General features: G+C 40.8%; 1 protein-coding gene across 5 annotated transcripts in view; it reads left to right on the top strand.

Moving 5' to 3' along the window:
* Positions 1-7,168: 7,168 nt before the first annotated feature.
* Positions 7,169-15,660, top strand: part of ncoa6 (nuclear receptor coactivator 6) — a 56,173-nt gene continuing 47,681 nt past the window's right edge. For 4 of the 5 annotated variants that reach the window (XR_011954551.1, XM_072556316.1, XM_072556317.1 and 1 more), the window contains exon 1: positions 7,172-7,307. The gene's annotated coding sequence lies outside the window, so the exon portion shown is untranslated. Of the gene's footprint in view, positions 7,308-15,660 lie in introns of all 5 variants that reach the window. The other variant, XM_072556315.1, reaches the window with a different exon arrangement.

Raw genomic sequence — 15,660 nt, 5'->3', positions numbered from 1 at the left:
CTCCTATTCCTGCCCTCACTAGCTCGTAGCACTGGGAATAATCCAGATATTACCACCCTTGAGGACCTCATTTTTAAACTTCTGCCTAACTCTCTGTAGTCTCCCTTCAGAATCTCAACCTTTTCCCTTCCTATGTCGTTGCTTCCAATGTGGACAATGACCTCCTGATGGCCCCTCTTCCTCGTGAGAACATTCTGCATCCTCTCTGAGACATCCTTGATCCTGGCACCAGGGAAACAACACACCATTCTGCTTTTTCTCTGCTGGCCACAGAAGTGTCTGACTGTACCTTGGACTAAGGAATCCCCTAACACAATTGATCTCTTGGAAGCCGACGTACCCCTCATTGCATTAGAGCCAGTCTCAATACGAGAAACTTAGCTGTTTGTGTTACGTTCCCCTGAGAATCCATCACCCCCTGCATTTTCCAAACCAGCATACCTGTTTGAAATGGGTAGATCCACAAAAGACTCTTGCACTAGCTGCCTACCTTTCTTGGAGTTAACGCATTATGTGACTGTATCGGAGACTTCCCCCCTCCTATAACTGCCATCCATCACATACTGTTGCTGCTGCAAATTCCTCATCGCTTCTATCTGACTCTCCAACCGATCTGCTAAGATTCGCATGCAACAGCATTTATGGCAGATAGAATCTGCAGTAACCCTTAAACTCTCTTTAAACTCCCACATCTGACAAGAAGTACATATCTCTGCAAAGGCAATTTTTGCTCCTTCACAATCTACAGACCCAGAAAATAACACCATCTTATTCCTCTACAAACACTGTACCAGGTTAAATTAATATCTATGGCTTATATTTTAAGTTTAATCAAGAGACTTATCTCCAAAAACATATAATCAAGAAAGAATCCACTATACTCACTACTGCAGCCTTTCTCTTGGACAGACTTAAAACAACAATTGACTTATCTGATTCTGTGCTGTGAACTTCGCCCAAACCGGTTCCTCCAAGATTAGTTGTGAATTTCACTGTTTGTTAATTTTCCCAGATGCACTCCGATGTCCAGCGATACATGAATTCTGTTGAGCAATTATCTCAAAGTATAAGGAATGGTTGATTTAACTATTTTCCGTCTCAGGACCCTTCAACCCCAGGGCATCAATGTGGACTTCAACAGTTTCCTCATTTCTCCTTTCCCCACCTTACCACAGTCCCAACCTTCCAGCTTAGCAGTGCCCTCATGACCTGTCCCACCTGTCAATCTTCCTTCTTACCTATCTGCTCCACCCTCAAGTTTACCTGCACTTAAATCCACCTATTGCACTCTCAGCTACCTTCTGCCCAGCCCCACCCTACCCCTCTCCCATTTATCTCTTCACCCCCGAGGCTCCTAGCCTCATTCCAGAAGACGGGCTCTGGCCCGAAATGTCGATTCTCCTATTCCTCAGATGCTGCCTGGCCTGCTGTGCTTTTTCAGCAATACACTCTCAACTCTGATCTCCAGCATCTGCAGAACTCACTGTCTCCTAGAATAAAACTGTGCACAATACTTCATATGTGGTCTCACCGAGATCCTGTATAATTACTGTAAGGTATCCCTACTTCTGAACTCAAATCCTTTTGCAATAAAGGCCAATATATCATTTGCCTCCTAATTATTTATAAAACCTGCCTGTTTACTTTCAAAGACTGGCATACAAAGACATCCAGATCCCTTTGTACATCCACACTTCCCAAAATATCAGCATTTAAATAATATGCTTCCTTTCTGTTTTTTTTTCACATAAGTGTATAACCTTATATTTAGCCATATTGTACTGTATCTGTATATGTTTGACAATGCACTCAATTTGTCCCAATCACCTTGATACCTCCTTGCATCCTCCTCAAGACCTCCCCCCGTTTTGTCATCAGCAAAATTGGCAATATTTCATTTGATTTATAAAATCATGAGGGAAATGGTTGGAGGGAATAGCCAAGGTCTTTTTCCCAGAGTAGGGGAATCCAAAAATAGAGGGCATAGGTTTAAGGGAAAGATTGAAGAGGGACCGAAGGGCAACTTTTTCATACAGAGGGTGGTGTGTGTATGGAACGAGCTGCCAGAGGTGGTGGTGGAGGCTGGAACAATTACAACATTTAAAAGGCATCTGGATGAATACATGACTAGGAAGGATTTAGAGGGATATGGGCCAAATGCTGGCAAATGGGACTAGATTAATTTAGGATATCCAGTCGGCATGGATGTGTTGGACCAAAAGGTCTGTACGTGTTTATGACTATATGGTTCCTCATCTAGGTCAGAGTCAGAGTCAGAGAGATGTACAGCATGGAAACAGACCCTTCGGTTCTTAGTCCCACCTGCCAGCACCTGGCCCACATCCCTCTAAACTCTTCCTATTCATACACCCATTCTGATGCCTTTTTAATGCTGCAATTGTACTATCTTTTATATATATGTTGTAAATAGCTGGGCCTAAGCACTGATACTTGCAACACCGCATTAGTCACATCCAGGACACAGCCACGTTGATTGGGGTTTATTTTCTGTTGATCTTTATAAATTCCAGCCTAGTTATAGGCGTTAATAAAGGAATAAAAGGTACAACTCATCAGATTTGGGAAAAAATACCAATTTATTGCTAACCTGTGTCCTGTCTGTCAACAAATTCTTGATCCATGTCAATATATTATCTTCCTCTCCCATGTGCTTTGACTTTTCCACTAACCTATTACAAGAGAGATAACAAACATCTTCTGAAAATCCAAATTCACCACATCTACTGCTTCTCCCTATCTGTTCTACTGGTTACATCCTCAAAAATGTCCAGTAGATTTGTTAAGCATGATTTACCTCTTGCTGGCCTTGTCCAATCCCAAATTTTCAAATGATCTATCATCATGTCTTTTATAATAGAGTCTATCATTTTGCCAACTAATAATGTTGGGCTAACTGATCTGTAATTCTGTTCTTTTCTCCTTCCTTTTTTAAATAGAGGGGTTACATTTGCCATCCTCCAATATATAGAAACAGCTCCAAAGTCAATACAGTTTTGAAAGATGACCATCAATGCATCCAATATTTCCAGGGCCACTTGCTTTATTACTCTCTTTAATGGGTCAATTTCTGCACCTCCAGCACAAATGATATCAAACATATCTTCCCCTCATCACAGCATTATCTCTGAGATATCCTAGTCCACTCCTCAGCCAACAGCAACACCATGTCCTCTTCCTATGGCATCTTTCTATACAAAAGCAAGACATGCAACACTGCTCATTTACCTCTTCTCTCACCATCCAAGGCCCAAACACTCATTCTTGGTGTATTCGATTTAAGTGTACTTTAAACTTTATCTACTGTATTCACTACTCACTATGCGATCTCTACTCTGGGGACACCGTATGGAGATTTGGTGACCACTTCATGGAATACCTCCGTTCAGTCTGTCAGCACAACCCTGAGTTTCCAGTGGCCTGTCATTTGACATCCACCTCTCACACATCTCTGAACTTTGCTAGCTGCAGTGTTCCACTGAAGCTAAATACAACCCGAGGAACAACACTTCGCCTTTGGACTCAGCCTTCCAGTCTCAATGCTGGGCTCAGACTCTAATCTCTTTCCCAATTTAACTTTATTTGCTTCTTTCATTTTTTTTCCAGTCAGCATCACATCTATTCTAGGCACATCTTCAGTTCTTTGTTTCTTTTCTTGCACCATCACCAATTTCTTTGACCATGGAAGACTTTCATACTCTGCGGTCTCAGAACTACCTTTTGTCTTTATCCCGCCCAAGCCTTGCTGAGAGCTTATTACATCTGTAATTTCTCCTAGTTCGGATCAAAGATCACAGACCTGAATGCCGATTTCACTTCTCTCCGCAAAAGCTCTCACAAACTTCAAAGTATTTCCAGCAGTTCCTGCTGCTATCTCTATTTACAAGCAGAGAACTATAATTAGAAGGATCTACATCATTTATTTCAAACGCAGAAGATTGGTGTGGAATGGTGAAGGTAAAAACGCTGGGAGTCTTTTCAAAACAGGGTTGAGGGCATGTCCTTGATGAGTAAATGAGAAATTGGGTCGACTCACAGAATTGTTACAGTACAGAAGGGAACTTATTCAGTCCACAGTGTCTTTGTCTGATCATTTAAATCATTGCCATTTTCCAGCCTTCTCTTCTTAATCATGAAGTCTTCCTTTTGAGGTAACAGGCAAACTCTCTTTTGAATATACTGTTATGGATCAGACCAAATCCCCTCAAAATATATTAAGAAGGTAGCCTTGGTTCTAACCGCTTCTTAATTTAAAGGTAAATGTCAGGTGTTGTGTTCCAGATGCAATTTGATTGGTCAGACTATTCAAAGTTAAGCAATATAAATTTATTCAAGCACTATTGTCAAAATACAACAAAAGAAAGAAGAACTTGCAATAACCTAATACTGTTGGAAAACTTAATAGAATAATAGATACAGTAATAGTTAACTGTTTCAATATAGTAACATCTCATGAACACACCCTTGGCAATTGGGCAAATTCAGAAACCAGACCATTCGAAACATTCTTAAGCAGGTAGCCCAGACGATAACTTTGCAATTTGTTTCATTAAGTGTACAGCGAAAATTACCTGGATTAAATTAGCAAGGTTGACTACCAGGTTTAAAACAGACAAAAACATTTATTCACTAAATTACACAATCGAACACGAAGAACAGAATAAAGAACCCCGATAGAACTCAGTCTATCCAAACTAGACTTAAGTAGGCTGTTCCAAATATATGTAACAGTCCCAATAAGCAAACCCCCTTTAAAACACAGTAAGAATAAGGGTCAAATGCTTACAGGTTGAAGTTAGAAGGACAGGAAGAGAGAGAGAGAGAGAGACTGTACACACAGTCCACTGCTAAACTTCCCAACCAGTTCTGGACTGAACTAAACTGTTCAGTCAGACAGCTGACCACTCCCTTTTCATTCTACAGGTCACTTCTAAAACATGACCACTTTGACCTGAAGTCTCATCTATTTACAGATAAACAAAAGGCCTCTCAAAATCCTTTTCATCTCTGTACCAAACCAGTCTGATCACAGCCTGACCTGATTTATTACCCCCTGAAAAGAAAATCAAGGACAGAGTATCCTTAAGCCAAGGAACAGCTTTTAGAATAAAAAAAAGTCTAGCCTTGTGACAGTAGTTATCAAAAGACAATTCTGAGAGATGGTGCAGCAGCTGGGAGAGATTCACTGCCTTCCAACCCTGCTAAAGCCTAACAAAAAATCCTGCATTTGTGAGAGCTTGACTATACCCACTCAGGCTGCTCCTACTGTTCCAACTTAAAAAAAACCCCAAGGCTTCACAAGTTGTTTATCTTCTCATAGACTGCTTGCCACCTATCCCCTATTATCTCTCTAAAAGAAACCAGGACTAAACACATCTCTTAAAGCCACATTATCATCACAATACAAATCAGAACCTGCCTCCGTCACAGTTTCGGGCAGCATATTCCAGATCCTGACTATTCACTTATTTCCTTTGTCAATTACTTTAAATCTGTGTCCTATCATTCTTGATGCTTTCAAGAATGGGTACAGTTATTCCCTGTCTACTCTGTTCAGACCTCTCACAATCTTGGACACGACAGATCTCGTTTCAACCTTCTCTTTGACAAGGCAGTCTGAATATCCTAATGTAATTCTCAGAAAGTCATCGCACTTCATTCCCTACTCTACTCCCTTAAATTAAGATCAGTAGTGGGATGCTGTTGAACATGGTCATTCTCCATCTCTTGGGAACACACTGTCGTCTTAAGACATGAACAGTGAAATTCATCATTGTCCCCAATATGCTAGCTTGGTTCTTCAACAGACTGAAAAGAAGAATATTTGAGAACCTGGTTTCTCAAACCAATGACTGAAGTCAGGGTCTACCAGACAGCAATGATTCCTGTATGCTTGTTTAAGTTAGATATTTGACTCTGAGTGGGCTGCATGTATTTTTCCTAATCAATCTGATCAAAGATGGCATGACACACCTCTCAAGCACGTGCAACCTGGACCCAGACCTTCTGGCTAAGGGTGAGGACATTACCACAACACCATGAGAACCATAATTCAGACTTTTGAACAGACCTCTCATATAATAAAGTTGACTTTTCCCTGTGCTTATCAGTAGTTTTCATACAATATTTAGCACGCTGTTCTTTTACCTGGATTTACTTATTTAAGGTGTGATTTGCCTGGATAGCACACAGATAAATACTTTTCACTGAAAACAATAAATACTGGAGATCACAGTGAGTCAGGCAGCATCAGAACAGAGAGAGAACAATCTAATGTTTCGAGTCTAGATGGCTCTTCATCAGATTCACTGTATCTTGATACATGGCAGTAATAAATCAAATCAAAAGATATTTTTCTAATCAGCCCGTCATGACATAGCTCTCGAGCAGGTGGGGCTTGAAACCAAGCCTCCTTGACCAGACGTAAGGATATTACCACAGCACAAGAATTATTTTTCAATATTTTTTCCTGATGCTATTACACACTTCTGACGCAGCTGGGACTTGAACCAACCTAGGCCTCCTTGTTCAGAGATAGGGACATTACCACTGCATAAGAGCTATTATCCGTTTTTTTCTGATGTATTACACACATCTGGAGCGGATGGGCCTTTAATCAACCTATGTCTCCTGGATAAGAGTCAGGGACATTACCACTGCACAAGAAGACCGATTATTTGTTTTTTTTCTGATGTTATTAGACACTTATGCAGCAGATAGGTCTGTAACCGGCCTAGACTCCTTGTTCAGAGATAGATACATTACCAGTGCACTACAAAGACCCCTGCTGCAGAACAAAAGAAAGTAGCTTCACCAGCATGCCTTGGAAAAGCGCATGCGCGGCCACACCTATGCTGATTGGGGCGCATGCGCGTCCCTCTCCCTGACGGGACAGGAACGCATGCGCGAGTCCTCCAGGAGGCGAGGATTTCAAGGCGCCCCGGCTCTCCCGAGGCGGGACTTGACGTCATCCCGCAGCCGGTCCTTGACATCGATTGGCTGGAATGCCGACCCATGAGAAGGCACCTTACTGCGGCCTGGTCCGTGCCTCGGCTGGTGCCGGCCCAATGGGTGCGCGGCTGTTTGGGGGGTCGGCGAGTGGGTAGTTCTCTCTCTGGATGCTGGTCTCTGTGTTGACGGGACCTGTAGGGGGGGTGGGAGGGAAGGAGGAGATCGCGGATCCTGTTCAGCATCAATCGATGAAATTTATGGCTGTGTGAAATTAACGTTGCGGCAGTGACCCGCGGGATGAGAGCGGTTGGGCCGGCGGCCTGACGGAGGCCGGTAAGGTGTGTGTCAGAGTGCGGGGCCCTACGAGCCTCGGGCTACCCTCAGGGGGCAGAGGGAGCCTTGGCATCATCCCCGGGCCCGGTGCCACTCTATAACCCGCTGTCATTCATTGTGCCGCGGTGTTTCGAGCTTTACCTTCCCCTCCCCGCCTCTTTACAGGGTGTTTGGTTGACACCCAAACCTCTCTGTTTGCTCAGTTATTGTACCGTCGATTAAACGAAATACAAACCAGCTATGCATATGTTTTTGAGAATTTTCTCACACGGCGCGTCTGAAATCGATCTGTCAATTCAGATCACAGCGTTTCTACCCAAGTGTCACATTCCCTTGTTCGGTGTTAAACACAGCTGTAGTATCTTTAATTTCTCTAATAATCCGGAAGGAGACCTTCTGACCTATTATGCCTCTGAAACAAAATCCCCAGTAAGTCCTTAACCCTCCTCTCTTTTCTCATTACCCCTGCCGGAGTCACGTTTTTCAAATATTTATCCAATTCATTTTTGAAAGGTACCTTTGGATGGGCTTCCATCATTCTTTTGTACGAGTACGAATGTCAGTTTTCCTTACTTGTGATCGATATGATTATAATCAAGTTATTTGCTTTGTTCTGTTCGAAGAATGCAACGATGCTAATTCGTCTGTCATGTTAACTACAGTTTAAATTTACTTCAATAAATCTTATATTGCATTTTCTGTTGAATTCAATAGTTAAAGCACATAAATGTTTCTCTATGCAATTGCACAAATGGGGTTACTTCATCTTTTGTTAAATACGTTGTTACAGAAGTTATGTTTAGTATGATTGTGTACTATATATTACCTGATATAATTCTATTTTTCATCAAATTATTTATCCTTTATAAAATGAGTTATTTAATGTTCTGTTTTTAGTAAATCAGTCTTTCTGGTGGGATGGATTTAAACCTATAGAAAATAAATTGAATGTGACAGATGTGTTTCCAGTTGCTCCCAGAAACATGCTTCAAGGGTGAAATAAACTGTTTCACTACAAACCAGTTTGATTTTTAAATTGTGCATTGAAAATTTTAGTTAAGAGGCTCAGTGATTGCTATGCATGAGATCCATTTAAACAGCTTTTCTATCTGAAAAGATGAGTATAGAAACTAGTTATTGAGCATGTAATAACTTACTGTTTTTACAAAGCATATGCTTCAATGTAAACTCTGTCAAGTATTGGATGTAGATCTCTCAAGTTGATTTTTCAAAAATAATTCTTGTGGGAAAATTTTATTTTCCTGTGACACTAGCTGAGAAATGTGTTGGTGTGCAAATAGGCCCTTTTCAATGGTGTTGATTTTTACTTTTACTTTGACACTGACACTGACCCATTACACCCAGCTTGCAGTGTCACTACATTTTTATATGTAAGCAGTTGAACCTTGTTAAGATAGTTGACAAGTTCTTCTGAAGTTCAATCAGGAGTATTTCTTAAAATTTTCTTTCATGTTGTGATTTATTCTGCCTTATTAATTGTGCTAATGCAGAAGTTGCTGGTGTATTAATCAGTAACCAATGCCACACGAATGCAGGATAAAATGCAAGATTTTAGGACAAAGTTCTTCACATTGTCTTGGTTCACACTGATTTATTGGGGCGTAGGTCCTTCCGCTGATACAGTGAGATGCTGTATTGGACTAGAGTCATAGAGTTACAGCGTCATAGAGATGTACAGCACGGAAACAGACACTATGGTCCAACTTGTCCATGCCGACCAGCTATCCTAACCTAATCTAGTCCCATTTTCCAGACTTGGCTGATATCACTCAAAATCCTTCCTATTCATATACACATCCAGATGCCTTTTAAATGTTGTAAATGTACCAGCCTCCAGCACTTCCTCTGGCAACTTGTCCTATACATGCACCACGCTCTGCATGAAAAAATTGCCCCTTCAGTCTCTCTCAAATTTTTTCCCCTCCCTCCTAAATCTATGCCCTCTAGTTCTGGACTCCCCCACCCCAGGGAAAATTGTCTATATTCCCTATCCATGCCCTTCATGATTTTATAAACCTCTACAAATGAACAGAAACATACTAAAATGGTGGCTTCTCACTGGCACAGAATATTTGTGTGTATCCCTCATTACACATTTGTAATTCTTAGATCTTGAGATTCTGTATTTTCAGAATATTATACACAGTACATAATTTTATCAGGTTGTAAGTTTGCTTGCTGAGCTGGTAGATTTGTTCTTGGATGTTTCGTCACCATGCTAAATAATGTCATCATTGAGCCTCCAGTGAAGCATTGGTGTTCTATTTATCTGTTTGCTATTTATCTGTCTCAGTTTGTTGTGGTAGTTGATATTACTTCCGGTTCTGTTTCTGAGAGGTTGGTAAATGGGGTCCAAATCTATATTTAGATTAGATTACTTACAGTGTGGAAACAGGCCCTTCGGCCCAACAAGTCCACACCGACCCACCGAAGCGCAGTCCACCCATTACCCTACATTTACCCCTTTACCTAACACTACGGGCAATTTAGCATGGCCAATTCACTTGACCTGCACATCTTTGGACTGTTGGAGGAAACCGGAGCACCCCCACGCAGACACTGGGAGAATGTGCAAACTCCACACAGTCAGTCGCCTGAGTCGGGAATTGAACCCGGGTCTCTGGCGCTGTGAGGCAGCAGTGCTAACCACTGTGCCACCGTGCCGCCCAATATGTTTGGTGGAGTTCTGGTTGAATGTCAGGTCATAGAGATGTACAGCATGGAAACAGACCCTTTGGTATAAACCGGTCAATGCCGACCAGGTATTCCAACTCTATCTAGTCCCACCTGCCAGCACCTGGCCCATATCCCTCCAAACCCTTCCTATTCATATATCCATCTGAATGCCTCTTAAATGTTGCAATTGTACCAGCCTCCACCACATCCTCTGGCAGCTCATTCCATACACCTACCACCCTCTGCATGAAGAGGTTGCCCCGTTGGTCTCTTTTATATCTTTCCCCTCTCACCCTAAACCTATGCCCCCTAGTTCTGGACTTCCCTACCCCAGGGAAAAGACTTTACCTATTTATTCTATCCATGCCCCTCATAATTGTGTAAACCTCTATAAGGTCACCCCTCAGCCTCCGACGCTCCAGGGAAAACAGCCCCAGCCTGTTCAGCCTCTCCCTGTAGCTCAGATCCTCCAACCCTGGCAACATCCTTGTATATCTTTTCTGAACCCTTTCAAATTTCACAACATCTTTCCGATAGGAAGGAGACCAGAATTGAATGCAATATTCCAACAGTGGCCTAAACAATGTCCAGTACAGCCGCAACATGACCTCCCAACTTCTTTACTCAATACTCTGACCAATAAAGGAAAGCATACCAAACGCCACCTTCACTATCCTATCTACCTGCAACTCCACTTTCTAGGAGTGAATAGTTTGCAAGGGTTATTTAAAGAACATATAGTTGAAAAGAAAATACACACTTTCAACATTAAAAGTGTTGTTGTTGGGTTTTAATAATGTCTACTTATGAGCATGTGAGATTATTGACAGTATAGTGAAAGAGAAAAAGTAAGGATTGCAGATGCTGGAGATCAGAGTTGAGAGTTTGGTGCTGGAAAAGCACAGCCAGTCAGGCAGCAACTGAGGAGCAGGAGAGTCTATGTTTCGGGCATTAGCCTTACATTAATACAGCAAATTATACTTGTTTTCCTCCAATTTAGTGATAATAAGAGACATTCATTTGTTAGGTAAAAACAAGGACTGCAGATGCTGGAAACTAGAGTCTAGATTAGAGTGGCGCTGGCAAAGCACAGCAGTCAGGCAGCATCCAAGGAGCAGGGAAATCAACGTTTTGGGCAAAAGCCCTTCATCAAGAATAGAGGCAGGGAGCCACATTCATTTATTACGCAGTTGAATTGTCCTTTAGTACAGCTTCATCTGGTTGATTTGATGTTTAATATTATGTTATTTAAAAATCCATAAATCAATCTCTGTAAGCCAGAGACTGATGGAAGCATTCTATTGCATATGGGTATTAAGTGAATATCCGTTTATATTTCAGTAAGTTGTCACATTCAGTAAAGCAGTTGCGAAAATTATGGGAGATACATCTCATTGATGTGAACATTTTAGTTCTCTCACTTTGATACTTGCAACTTCGGAAGTAGTAACTTGTCTCATGATAAAGTCAGTGTTGTAAAGTCATAACCTGAACCTGAACTTGATACAGAAGTAGGTGTGAGAGTTGATACTAAGAGATACAACACTAAATTGTGGAGTTGTTACCAATTCTTAAGCTTCTTATTTATACAAGGCCAAGAATGAAACAAAAAATAAACCAGTGTTGTTTCACTATTTACAGTTAATTACTTTCACTCATCAGCCAGATCTTCGACATAATGGTCTATAATCCCTCTAATGTGGGGGAATAATCATCTCAGCAGCAGGTTACTTTGAAGAACAGGTTCATTTGTTTTTCCATATGCACAAACTTTTTTCAGGCAGACTGTTATTTATCATTTTCTGATAAGTATTAAGTTAATGATTTTCATAGAATTCCATGCTTCTAATTCTAAAACACTAGTTTCTAAACTTATGAAACAGATTTAGAATTTGATTTATTTAATTAATTTATTTAAGTCAGAGGCAAGGAAATATTGGATTGAGAGAGAGAAAGGAATAAAAATGACAAAGGAGAAGTAAGAAAAACTGGCTTCCCCTTAAGTTTATTTATGATATTTTACTCAACTACTCCACGTGTTAATAAGTTCCACATACTAACCGTTCTCTGGGGAAATAAGATTTTGTTTTCCTGAGTTCCTTTTTGGATTTCTGTGAATATCATTGCACTTAAATTCTCTAGATTTAGATTTCTTACAAGTTGAAATGTCTCCATATCCACCTGAAGGAAGTTTTTAGAATATGTACGGTCTCAGAATTCAGAATGAAGAGTCATTGGACTTGAAACGTCTTCCCTGTTTTATCTCCACATGCTGCCTATCTAGTACTTTACTGCTTCATTCAGAACTTAAAGGCTCAATGAGCATAAAGACAAGGCAAGGCAGAGATGCTGTATGCATTAAAGTAGGTGCAAAGTGAATGAGTACTGAGAAAGCAAGCTAAGAGCCCTGAGATACAGCCTATGCCAATGCATGAGATTGGAGCCTTTCCCTCTGTGCAAAGCAGTCTGGCAGCAGAATTAAAACGTTAGATGTCGATGAGTTCCAAAGTGTAGTCCTGAAGTCAGTGAGTCTAGGATATACTAAGATGATATGCTGCGGCTTGTGCTTGGCTGTTGCAAACCTCTGTCTGTGCAGGGTCCAGGCTCTAACTGTCCATGTAGGTGTTGTGGAATGCTGGTCAAGATAGAATCCTAGAGAAGACACCAGGAAGTTGCAACTGCTAGGTATCCTCTCTGACTTCTATGTTGGGAATTGCCACCAGCTAGTTTCTCTTCACTCCTGTGGAAAATAGCAACCTGCATATAGATGGGACGGAATTAGGTTACAATGATCTGATATCAATGCATGCAAGTAGATCCCTCAATGCTCATGTGAGACTCTTATCTAGCCATTGAAACCCCCTGCACTAAATTGCATGTTTTTTTGTCACCAGGCATCCAAAACCATACTGTTTTCATTCTCTCTGCATTTTCCTAGTTACCTCTCCATTGCCCACAGTGTTCAGGATATAGCAGAATTCAGCCCTGCATTAGTTGGGAATTTAACACAAATTGTGGTTATTCCATTGTATTTTGAGAGATCCATCAACAGGTCAAGCAGCATCTGTAGAGAGTAGCAGTGTTAAGATTTCAAGTCTGTTGAATATAGCCAGCATTTTTTTGTTGTTTTTAATGTCCTATTTCAAGCTTCTGCAACATATTGCTTTGGTAATAGCGATGTCATTTCTTTTTAACTCTAGGCATATATCTTAATGATAAGTCCTCAAGAAACCTAAAGAAGATAAATATATAATAAAATGTTGAATTTTAACTTACCTTCCTTCACAATATTTAGAATCTATCTATATAGTTAGTTGTGTGCTATTCTCTAATTATAGGGTGATACAGCATGGAGACAGACCCTTGAATCCAACTAATTCACACCAACCATGTTCCCAAAGTAAACTAATTCCATCTGCCTGTGTTTTGCCCATACCCCTCCAAATGCCTTTTAAACGTAACTGTAGCTGTATCCACTGCTTCCTGTGACAGTTCTTTCCACACACTAACCACTCCCTGTGTAAAAAAAAACAAAAAGGTTGCCCCTCATGTTTTTTTTAAACTTTCACCTCTCACCTTAAAAATATGCCCCTTAGTTTTGAATTCTGTCCCTTTCTCTCCCCAGGGAAAAGACCTTAGCTATTCCCTTTATCTATGCCCCTCATGATTTTATAAACCCCTATCAGGTCATCCCTTAACCTCATATGTTCCAGTGAAAAAGGTCCCAGCCTATTTTTATAACTCAGACCACCCATTCCCAACAACATCCTGGTAAATCTTTTCTTTTCTGAACCTTCTCCAATATAGCAATACCTTTCCTATAACAAGGCGACCAGAACTGCACACAGTACTTCAGAAGAGGTCTCTCCAACGTCCTTTACTACCGCACATGACATCCAACCTCCTATACTCAAAAGATCTGAGCTATGAATGCAAGCATGCTAAATACCTTCTTAACCATCCTGTCAACATGTAATGCAAATTTCAAAGAATTACGTACCTGGACCCCTAGGTGTCTCTGTTCTATAACACTACCAGAGCCCTACCATTAATTGTATTAGTCCTGCCTTTGTTTGTTTTACCAAAATGCAATACCTCACATTTATCCAAATTAAACTCCATCTGCTGCTCCTGAGCCCATTGACCCAATTGATCAAGATCCTGTTACACCCTTAAATAACCTTCTTCACTGTCCACTATACCACCAGTTTTGGTGTCATCTGCAAACTTACTAACTGTGCCTTTATATTCTCATCTAATCATTTATATAAATGACAAACAAAAGTGGACCCAGTATTGATCCCTGTGTAACACCACTGGCTTCCAGTCTATAAAAAACCTGCCACCACCCCACCTCTGTCTCCTACCATCAAGCCAATTTTGTATCCAATTTGCAAACTCATTCTGAATCCCATGTGATCCAACTTTACTAGTTAGTCTACTGCGCCGAACCTTATCAAAGGCTTTACTAAAGTACAAGTAGACAACATCTCCACTGTGCTCTCATCAATCTTCTCGGTTACTTACTCAAAAAAACAAATCAAGCTTGTGACCCAAGATTTCCCTCGCACAAAGCCATGCTGACTATCCTGAATCGGTCCTTGCCTCTTAAAATGTATGTTAATCCTACAGTTCAGAATCACCTCCAACAACTTACCCACCACTGACGTCAAACCCAGGTCTACAGTTGCCAGGATTCTCCTTACAGCCTTTCTTACATAACGGCACAACATTAGCCACCCTCCAGTCCTCCAGCACCTCACCCATGATTATAGATGATACAGATATTTCTGCTAGACCCCTGCGATTTCACCCTCAACTTCCCATGATGTCCTGGGATACAATTGATCAGGCCTAGAGCTTTACCCACCTTTATTTTTCTAAGCCTTCCAGCAATTTATCTTCTGTAATGTGAACTGTTTTTGAGACCACAGTTGTTAAATTACTTGCATAAAAACCAAAAAGAGACATTTTACTCAGAACTCTGTAAATGTGATATTTTCACTAGTTCCATTCCTGTGACATGAGATATATAGTGAACATATCACTGCAATGTTAGCATTATGTTTTATTCCTGGCTGTAATTAGCTACATAAAAATGCATAAAGACAAGATATCGCCAAACAATTTGTACTTTCTCTCCTTCCTGCATTCAGTATTAAGCTTATGAGTTTAAAAGTTGTAGTTAAGAAATCAGCAAGTTTCACCATGCTGTCAAATGCAGGTACAATCACAACATTTAAAAGACATTTGGACATGTTAATGAATAAGAAGAGTTTAGAGGAATATGGGCCAGACTCCATCAAGTAGTTTAGTCTGGGAAACTTGGTTGGGATGGACAAAATCGACCAAATAGTCATACAGCATGGAGACAGACACTATGACTACGACTTTCCAGCAATTTCTGTTTTTATTTCACAAAGGTAGGTGGGTGTTGTGTGTGTTGGTGGTTGTTCAGTTGTATAGTTAGACATTAATGGGAAAAAAATGGCTTTACATTTTCTCAAGTATTCAGATATGCAAAGTTTCTGACTTTACCTCAGAATCACCAGATTTTTTCAGAAGGTATTGGGGAGCAGGGGAATTGCCTGGAGGAGGTTCAAACTTCTTGAGCATTTCTAGCACGGCCAGTGTAGTAGGGCTCACCTGGGATCCTGATAC

This window comes from Chiloscyllium punctatum, chromosome 37 (genome assembly GCF_047496795.1).
Source record: "Chiloscyllium punctatum isolate Juve2018m chromosome 37, sChiPun1.3, whole genome shotgun sequence".
Classification (NCBI taxonomy): domain Eukaryota; kingdom Metazoa; phylum Chordata; class Chondrichthyes; order Orectolobiformes; family Hemiscylliidae; genus Chiloscyllium; species Chiloscyllium punctatum.
This window is presented reverse-complemented; position numbering and strand designations above follow the sequence as displayed.